Below are 10673 nucleotides of genomic sequence, written 5' to 3' on the forward strand. Positions count from 1 at the left end.
CATCAATCTCCTCTCATGTAATACATTCATGTAATTATACAAAAACTTAATTCTGCTGTAATAAAAAAATAGTTGCCATGATATTTGTTAATGTTCTTTTCCCCTGTGATTGACGACAAACCTTCTGGACATTGCTTTCTGCCCACCTTCTGGTTTTACATTGTATCTGGCACTAGCCCCAAATTGCATATCTCCACTTCACCACCCAGAGATCTCTAAAAGAAAACACAAAATGAATAAAAACCCATAAACTCCACTAAACTCCGTGTTGTTTATCTGTTAACATACACATGTACAGCATGTTTCAGGGATGAGATACCGCACAAAGATGATCCTTTTTCATTAAGAAACATACACTTTGGTCCACTATTTACAAGTTATGTGCATGGTCATGATGTGCACTCCACCTGAAGGCCTACTGCACAGCTCCTAGTGCCATTGTGATTCTGTGGAGTCGTGCCAGTCCTGTCATTCAGCTTATGTTGTAATACTGCCCTTCAATGGTTTGCATGTTATCAGTGCTGCATTCAGCTTGTATTATTGTAACATTATATCTTAGATGGCAGTACATCTAAACCATTCATTATGAACTGTGGCGTAAGACAAGGCTGTGTGTTGGCACCTACACCTTTTGGAATTTTCTTCTCGGGTCTGCTCCAAGTGGCTTTCGAGAATTGCAATGTTGGAGTACATCTGCATACTAGGAAAGATGGAAGGCTTTTCAGTGTCAGTCTTCTAAAGAGTAAGACAAAGCGCTACGAGATAGTCGCTCGTGAACTACTGTATGCTGATGATGCTGCATTGTTGTGAATTCCACAGAAGAGCTGCAAGAGCTAGTAGCAAGATTTAGTCACGCATGCCACCTATTCTCGATGAGTGTAAACAGCAGTAAGACCGTAATTATGGTTCAGGGTGCTAACACAAAGCCGAATATCACACTAGATGGCACTACTCTGCAAGTCGTAGATAACTTCTACTATCTTGGATCTACTATAGAATCAAACGTCTGTTGACAAGGAAATTGATGCTCGCATTGGAAGAGCTGCGACACCTTTTGGCAAACTCCCTACACATTTTTCCAAACAACAAACTCTCTTTGACCACCAAAATTCGTGTATATCAAACGTGCGTCCTCAGCATCCTTTTGTATGCATCGGAAACATGGACTACCTATGCCAAACAAGAACGTCGCCTTAATGATTTCCACATGTGGTGCCTGAGATCCATCCTTGGAGTAACGTGGAAGAACCGAGCGATCAACGAAGCAGTGCTATCTAAAACTAACTGCAACAGTATTTCAGCTATCTTGAAGCAGAGACTACTCCGCTAGATGGGACACGTCCACCGTATGGGTCCTGACAGATTACCACGTGAGGTGATGCTTGGAGAGATCTCTGTAGCCAAGAGACCTGTAGGACATCCTGTATTGAGGTTCAAGGACTCCTGTAAACGAGATATGGAGAGCTTTGGAATCGACACAAACAGATGGGAGGCACGGGCTAGCATGAGACCAGAGTGGCGTGATGATATGTCATCTGGAATGTCGAAGCATGATGAAGGCTTGTTAGACAGATTAAGGCAGAAAAAGCTTCGCGATGCTACCACTGCTCCTGCCTCAGCAGCCAGATATACTTGTGACAATTGCGGCAAGAGATGCTGTGCTGCCATTGGCTTGACAAGCCATATGAAAAAATGCAACCCATAAACACACAGACACTGCAACAATCATCTACCAAGATGTCGTGGCCAATATATATCTTCAGTGTCATGTATTTTACTGTTCCTGAGTTCAGGTTTTATTGCTGTTAAAGTGACAGGTATTTTAACAGCAGGAACAGCCACATCTGAGACTATGAGCATCAACATAGAGTTGCTATTAAATCCTACTGGCAAAGGTTCTCTGTAAGCTGATGGACAGGAATTGTGGATAATCACGTTCTGTGACCCACGATACTGCTACTGAGGGTAACTGGAGCATCTTACTTATAGTTCTTGCAGAACACATTTCTGTAACTGCTGAACAATTTACCGCTTGCTGGTGCAGGGACCAATGGTTCCAGCATGATGGAGCATCAGCTCACTTCACTGTAGGTGCACAGGCACAGCCAACTGTAGATTTTGGGGACCACTGAATAGGATGAAGAGGACCTGTTGTGTTGCCAGATGGTCTGCCTGATTTGACCATCTTGATCTTTGGGAACATGTCAAGACTACAGTTAACATTACTCCAATTGCCACTAGAGCTGAAATTATCGCCCAAATCCCTGAAGTATTCCACCAAATCTGACAGAGTCCTGACAAGCTCTCAGAAGTTGGATGGGCAGTGATTCAAAGGTACGCAGCATGTATTGAGGCGTAGGGGAGATTGTTAGAACCATCATGTAAATTACTGTCAGAACATGCCTAATAAAAATAAATTGTAATTCTTGTAAAATTGCCACTATTCATTATTATAACCGTAAGGACCCATTCAAAACTATATGTTCCTTAATAAAAAGTGATTATCTTTGTGTGACCTATCATTCCTCAAATTTTATCAGTGAAGTCCTGAAACACCTTGTGTGTATGTATGGTTTGGCTTTAAAGTAATTAGATGGGCAACAGAGGAGCGCTCCAGTTGCTAGCAGGATGGTGCTTTGTGGGCGAATTTGTAGTGTGTGCTTTCAGCAGGACAAAACTGCTTTCGAGATGTTTGCTTTGGTTAAGGAGACTTACAAAGACAACACTCTGTCAAAGGCCCAGGTTTTTTGATGTTTCAGTGAGTTCAAGAATAGACATGGAGCAATCTGGATGTCAATCAACAAAGTCAAAAATCTCCTGGACCTTGATCAGCGTTTTGAGTGTAAAATTAATTGCTCTTCAGTTGGTTACAATTTGCGAAATGACATTTCATTAAATTATTTCTGAAAATCTGAACATACCAAAGTTTTGTGGGAAATTGGTGCCAAATAACATTGAGGTGATGTTGGAGCAGTTAGAAAGTGAGCCCAGCTTTTTAGACAACGTAGCAACAGGCGATGAATCGTAGGTATTCCAGTACGACCCCAAAACCAAGCACCAAACTCGGAATGGCACACCTTGAACTCCCCGTCCCCCAAGAAAGCGAGAATGTCAAAATCTAACGTAAAGACAATGTTCATTATCTTTTCCTTGGACACCTGCACAGACTATCAAATGAAAATGACTGGAAACTGCCAGTTGTTTGAAGCTCCACCATGACAATGCTTCAGCCCACACCACAATTGTGACCAACTACCTGGCTCAGATTACAGTTGCAACCTTGCTGCAGCCACTGTACAGCCATGATATGAGCCCACCAGTCTTGTTTCTGTCCCCAAGGCTCAATAGATGCCTGGAAAGAGAATGTTTCAATAATGTTCCTACCATCCAACGGGCTGTTATCAAGTCTCTGAAAGAGGTTACAGCAGCAGACTTCCACGGACCCTGTGCAGTGTGGGAATCGTATTGGCCACTGTGTATCAGTGCCCAGGGAGACTGTTTTGAACAATTTTAACAAAGTTTACTGATCACACAACAAATTCTTTTTGACAGACCAAGTCTCATTCTCTCTCTCTCTCTCTCTCTCTCTCTCTCTCTCTCTCTCTCTCTCTCTCACACACACACACACACACACACACACACACACACACACACACACAGTGAATCACTTAAAACTTGCACCATAAATATTGCAGAAATGTAAAGAGTTACTGATGAGTGGTTGTCGCAGAATATACTGATAGTCAGGGCTTGTCTTGTTAGCCAGTTAACAGTGTGTAGTGATACTTAGAAAATGTATTTTGTGTGCAAACATACACTTGTTTAAATGGAGCAATGTCTGTTGTCATTAACAAATAAAATTAGAATGTCAGTGGTGTTTGATGCAGCATTCTAGTGTGTGTCATGTACACTTAAGTTCCCACACTGACACTTGTACAATACCTGTGGTAGCACACACTATAGGACAATACTAGTGCTTCACTGATTATGTGGATTGTGACCAGTAATGAGACAACTGACCATCACAGGTTGTGTTCAAATTGAGCAGCTATATACGCTTCCAGTCTGGTATGGAATGACTGCTGCACACATGCTAGCACTTCAACAGAGATGTCTGAAGAGGCTGCAGTAATCTGTAATTGCACATCATCAGGCGTAATTGATATCTTCTTGTAGACAGCATCTTTCAGCTTTCCCCACAGAAAAAGTCTACAGGCGTCAAATCTGAGGAATGGACTGACCAAGGTACAGGTCCTCTGCATCCACTCCAAAGACTTGGAAACAATTCATGATGACATACTGAAGAACTTTGTGCTGGGGTGGACAGCCATTGCGTTGGTACCACAGCTTCCTCCTTCTCTGCAGAGAAATGTCTTCTAGCATCCGTGGAAGATGGTCTGTTGGGAGGCTGTTATATTTGTGAGTTTCAGTGTTCCGGCTATAAAAAACAGGCCTATGAGCTGATGGTTCGTTATCACAAATTTAAACTCCATGGACACTGACGAAGTCAACAGGGATTGTCAACAGCCCAACAGTGCCTGTTTTCAATAGTTTACCTGGTCACGATTGATAAATGTCACTTCATCACTAAACATGATTCTCATAATTGTTTCCATGCAGCTCTTGATGGAGAGAGATGTGATAGGGATGGAACTTATGTTGGTGGAGAATGCATAGGACACTTGCCTGACTCATGCCACTTCCTCATGGGTCATTCCACACCAAGTGGTCTAAAACTGAAAAAAGTTCCCACCATCATGGTCTCCAATTTTCGTCAAATTTTAACTGTAGCTTTAGTCAAGTGTTGAAGTAAGTTTCCCAAGATTTCAGGCCTCTAGCTGCAATAGCTGCTGATCTAGACCCCCTTGTCTGAAGTTTACTTAGTCCGTGTGCATGCAACATAAAAAAAATGTCATATTTGGAGTCTAATAAAATCGAAACTAATTCATAAGAATGGTTAGTAAGATGCGACCCTGTACAGTTTTTTTTGCTGATTCCAACGAAATTATGTATAACATTACTCATGCAAACCCCGGTCAAATAACTCGACTCAAAGTATACTTCAAAATTTGTCGTGACACAACGCGACAAATTTTGACCAATATTAAGACTGCAATGATTTCCTTGCAGTTGAAGATATGGACTTGAACTTTTGGCCAAGCTTCATGCTTGTGCTAGACATAATGCAGCCGGATTTGCAATGATCCAGGCCATATGGTCGCCCTGCAGTATCTCTTCAAATTAGGCAGTGTCAGCACAAACGGTAAAATTTACCAAAGTTTCAAGCCAATTACTAAAAAATAGTTGGCCTGAATCTGCTTGTGAATAGTATCACCTAAAAGAGAAACTCTTGCTCTACAAGACTGACATTTGTTTTTTTTTGCAACGCGACCATTAAGTACTCATTAACTCACATCAAAGTTGTTATATTTTGTATGCGCGATGCACTAATTTTTCTTCATTTCTAGGAATTTGAATCTTAATAGTCGCTTAGAATTACTGATATAATTGGATATTTCATTCGTGTTTTATTCAGTGATTGGCCAGTGAGAGATGTCAGAAGTTAATGAAGAAGAAGAATCGTTGGCCCCCTGTTCAATTGGAAAAGATGCTGCTGCATCGAAGTGCCATGTTATCTTCTATGCTAAGAAGACTGGATTCAAAGCGTTTAGTGATTTCACAGAATGTGACCAGAAATTGCTTGTTTCGCGTTCAGAAGCCAAACTTGACGAAAATTCCATCATTTGCTTCCACCATGAAGCCCTCTTCCTACATGAATATCAAGCGATGCAAAAGAAATGTTGCAATCCATTCAAGAAGAGGAATCACAATGTAAAAGCTGGACTTAGACTGCTTGATAATGAAACAGCTGCCAAACTTTGCCTGTTAAAGAAAAAAGAAGTGATTGATATAAAACCTGGTCAGAAGCTTTGCCCTCGCTGCATGTCGGCACTGAACCAAAAGCTAGAAGATTCATCATCACTATCAACCCAATCTGAACAAGATTTCACAACGGATGAAACTGAACCAGCCATCAACAAAAGTTTATCATTTATTGGTGCTTCACCATTGAAAAGAAGACAACTAAGTAAAAGAGATAAGCAAAGCTATGCAAAAAGAAAGATCTTGGATGCACAAAGTTTAATTGGGAATCAAATTGCTGCTGCTGTAGGAATCAATTACGATGAACAGCCAAGTTCAAGTAAAAGTCGCCCATGCAATAATTGTGCAGATCTTGATAATCTTATAGAAGAGTTGAAAGAAAAATGTAAAGTGTCAAATCGTAGGACAAAACTTCAAATATTGACCTTGGTTCCAAGAAGCTGGACAATTAAAGATACGACAACAGCATTTAATGTATCAGAAAGAATGGTAAAGCAAGCGAGAAAACTGAAGAATGAGCAAGGTGTTCTAGCTTTTCCAGCAAATCGGCAAGGAAGGAAGCTTTCAGATGAAGTTGTCCAGAAAGTACATGACTTTTTTCAAGATGACGAATTCAGCAGACTTTGTCCAGGGAAGAAAGACTGTGTGCCTGTGAGAATTTCAGGAACAAAGGTGTACAAGCAAAAGCGGTTGTTGCTTTGCAATTTGAAGGAAATGTACGTGTCTTATCAGAAGCAAAATGGACCAGAAATTGGCTTCTCAAAGTTTTGCGAGCTTAGACCAAAATGGTGTGTTACAGTTGGCTCTGCTGGAATGCACTCAGTTTGTGTCTGTACAATACACCAAAATGTCAAGCTTATGCTCACTGGTGCATCAATCAATGAAGACTACAAGGAAATTCTTAGCAAAGCTGTTTGCAGCTTGGAAAACAAGGATTGTATGCTTCATCGTTGTGAAAACTGCCCTGGTCCAGAAGGTGTAGAAGCAGTTATTGCAACATATTTTGAAGATAATGACCCTGAAGAACTGATTGAGTACAAACAATGGATTCATACCGACAGGGATACTTTAGAAACAAAGCAGCTTTCAACAGAAGAGTATGTTGAAGATATTGCAGCAAAAATTTGGAACCTGTCTTGTCATCACTACATTGCCAAGCATCAAAGCCAGCACCTGAAAGCTCTCAAAACTGATTTGAAAGAAGGCGAATTCATAATACTAATGGATTTTGCTGAAAACTATTCATTTATTGTTCAAGATGCAGTGCAAGGCTTTCACTGGGAAAACAGTCAAGCAACAGTTCATCCATTTGTAGTCTACTACTGTGAAAACGAAGAGGTGCAATGTGTGAATCTTTGTGTTATTAGTGACTGCCTTCGACACGATACGATTACTGTCCATGTTTACATTGGAAAAGTAATCAATTACCTGAAGATGCAATTTTCCAAAATAAGCCACATCCACTACTTCAGTGATGGTTCAGCTGCACAATATAAGAATTTCAAGAATTTTCTCAACTTATGCTATCACAAAGAAGATTTTGAAATAACAGCAGAATGGAATTTCTTTGGAACAAGCCATGGAAAGTCGCCTTGTGATGGCATTGGAGGCACAACAAAACGGTTGGCAGCAAGAGCAAGTTTGCAACGTCCATATGAAAACCAGATTCTAACACCCAAAGATCTTTTCAACTTCTGCAATGATAATATCAATGGAATCAAATTCTTTTTCATCAGCAAAGAGGAAGTTGAAGAAGAAAAAGCTTCTCAAGAAGAAAGATTCCTGCAAGGGCACACTCTAGCTGGCACAAGAGAAAACCACCATTTTTTGCCCATTGATATGACGACAATTAAGGTCAGTAGAGTTTCTAATGATGCGACATCTTTTTTGGCCAAAATTAGTGCTGCTGAAGTAGTAGTTCAAGTCATGGATCTTCAGCCTGGGCAGTATGTTGCTTGCATTTATGAAAAGAAATGGTGGATTGGAAACATCGTTGAAATCTCAGTCGAACAGAAAGATGCTTTCATAAGCTTTATGCATCCTCATGGTCCTGCAAGTTCATTTTATTGGCCCTTAAGACGTGATACTTGCTGGATTCCAGAACAACTTATCATTGGTGTTATTCCAGCTCCATCAGTGACATCATCTGGTCGGCAATACAGTTTTCCTGAAAGCATTCTCTTGCAAATCAACGATGCTTCCAGAATGATGAAGTAACTGAGGAAGACAGGCTTGGGAACCTGCATAAAGAAACCCACAATCAGGCTTGGGATCCTGTGGTAAAGACACCCTGTAATCAGGCTTGGGAACCTGCAGTAAAGATACCCACCCGTGGCTGTTACTGCATGGCCATCGGGCGTGGCCCCTATGGCGATGGGGATGCTGGTTTTATTGTGATAACCAGTAATGGCTCAGCCATCATGGACCAACGCAGGGCACTGCGCACACAAAATATAAGATACTTTGACCTGAGTAAATAAGCACTTAATGGAAGCGTTGCAAAAGAAAAATATATCCATCTTGTAGAGCAAGAGTTTCTCTTTCAGATGATACTATTCACAATTAAATCCAGGCTGACTATTTTGTAGTAATGGGCTTTGAACTTTGGTAAATAAAGCCATTTGCGCTGACACTGCCAAATTTGAAGAGATTTTGCAAGGCGACTATAAAGCCTGGGTAGTTGGAAATCCAGCTGTATTATGTCCAGCACAAAGATAAGACTTGGTAAAAAGTTCAAGTCCATATCTTTATCTGCAAGGAAATTATTGCAGTCTGAATATTGGTCAAAATTTGTCGCATTAAGTCACGACAGAATTAGGGGTACACTTTGAGTCGACTTGTTTGACCGGATTTTGCATCAGTAATCTTATAATTAATTTCGTTTGAATCAGCACAAAAAACTGTACAGGGTCTCATCTTACTAACCATTCTTATGAATTGGTTTCAATTTTATGAGACCCCAAAAATGGCATTTTGTCTGATGTCGCGCGCATGCGAACTTACTACCCTTCAGACAAGGGGGTGTAGATCAGCAAGTATTGCAGCTAGAGGCTTGAAATCTTGAGAAACTTAATTTAGCACTTGACTAGTGCTACAGATAAAATTTGAAGAAAATTGGAGACATGATGGTGGGAAGGTTTAGACCACTTGGCATGGAATGACCCTCATGCAACTGGACGTAAGGCAATGTGCAGATCAGCTGCAACAGCAGCAAGAACATCAGTTTCCCCATTTTCTGTCATCACTTGTTACATTGTCTAATTGATTGAAGAGGTTGATAAATAACTGCCGAGATGGTTGTTGTCCATTAGGATATCTTGCATCATACACCGCACAAGAACAAACTGCATTCTGCCAACACTTTTCATACACCACAGCATGTTGGCTTTTTCTGTATTGGTAAATGCCATTGTTGACTCATGACCTACTGCTTGGACTATCACACACTAAAGTTCATTAGCAAGCTGCAATGTACTCAAGGAACACACAGCATGCTGCAAGCAAACACAACAACATCACACCTGCCGTGAAAGGCAAAGGTCCAGAGTTCGAGTCTCGGTCCGGCACACAGTTTCAATCTGCCAAGATGTTTCATATCAGCGCACACTCCGCTGCAGAGTGAAAATCACATTCTGGAAACATCCTCCAGGCTGTGGCTAAGCCATGTCTCCGCAATATCCTTTCTTTCAAGAGTGCTAGTCCTGCAAGGTTCGCAGGAGAGCTGTAAAGTTTGACAGGTAGGAGACGAGGTACTGGCAGAAGTAAAGCTGTGAGGACGGGGCGTTAGTCGTGCTCGGATGGCTCAGTTGGTAGAGCACTTGCCTGCAAAAGGCAAAGGTCCCGAGTTCGAGTCTCGGTCCGGCACACAGTTTTAATCTGCTAGGAAGTTTCAACATTACACCTGACAACTATGCAGATTGAATGGCACAAACAAGTGTCAGTGCCAAAACATGGGGGTGCCCATATTTCCTGCATATTGTGAGCATTCACCTTGAACATTTAGTTATCTGTCCATGCCTGTAAGACTGACAAACTTTCAGTACCACAAATACTTCGAACTGTTGCTTCTGAGCACAGAAGCAGAGTTTGTTGCAAATTGATAAATAGTTGTCCACAGCAGCAGAGTTTGTTTTGTTGCAAATTGACGAACAGTTGCTAATAAATAGATTCCAGCTACATACTGGGTGATTACAATTAAACTGATGGTGTTGTGAGTGCTGCTGTGTGGGTTGCATGCATCCCAGGATGCTGAAACATCGTAGGTATGTTCATTAACCAGTTCAATTGTGGAGTATGCTGAAAAAAATATTAGTTCCAGTTTCTGCCACCAGGTGAAAATATGGTGCTGTAAGCAGAATGTGATGGTATAGGGAAAGGGGAGGAGCAATAAAACACTTGGTAACAGTGGTTCTAGCACGTTTATTAGAATATGGTCACGAGTTGCATGTGTTCAATATGCTCTCCCAACTCAGCTACATGCTGCATCCGTAACATGTTGTGGTTTATTTGCAGCATATCTGGTGTGATCAGAGACATATGTTGTTGTATGCCATCCTTCGGATCAGAATAAAATCCAGAACCATCCCAGATAGACATGATCTTTCAGATATCCCCACAGACTGAAGTCGTGAGTTTAGGTCAGGATATCTGGAAAATCACACCTGTGGAATTGCCTAGAAATGATGCAGTCATTACCAAAGGCTTCTTAAAGTAAATCTTTTATCTGGCAAGTGGCATGTCGTGTTACCCCCTTAAAATAGTAGTCTAGATACAGTTGAATTCTTGCAAAG

The 10673-nt window shown here is 41.2% G+C and overlaps 1 non-coding gene across 1 annotated transcript; it reads left to right on the forward strand.

Annotated features, from left to right (window-relative positions):
* The first annotated feature begins 9673 nt into the window (after positions 1 to 9673).
* Trnal-caa lies at positions 9674 to 9748 on the forward strand. The gene has a single exon. It is a non-coding gene; the product is annotated as a tRNA-Leu (tRNA).
* The last annotated feature ends 925 nt before the right edge of the window (positions 9749 to 10673 follow it).

The sequence above is a fragment of the Schistocerca piceifrons genome, chromosome 4 (assembly GCF_021461385.2).
Source record: "Schistocerca piceifrons isolate TAMUIC-IGC-003096 chromosome 4, iqSchPice1.1, whole genome shotgun sequence".
Lineage (NCBI taxonomy): Eukaryota > Metazoa > Arthropoda > Insecta > Orthoptera > Acrididae > Schistocerca > Schistocerca piceifrons.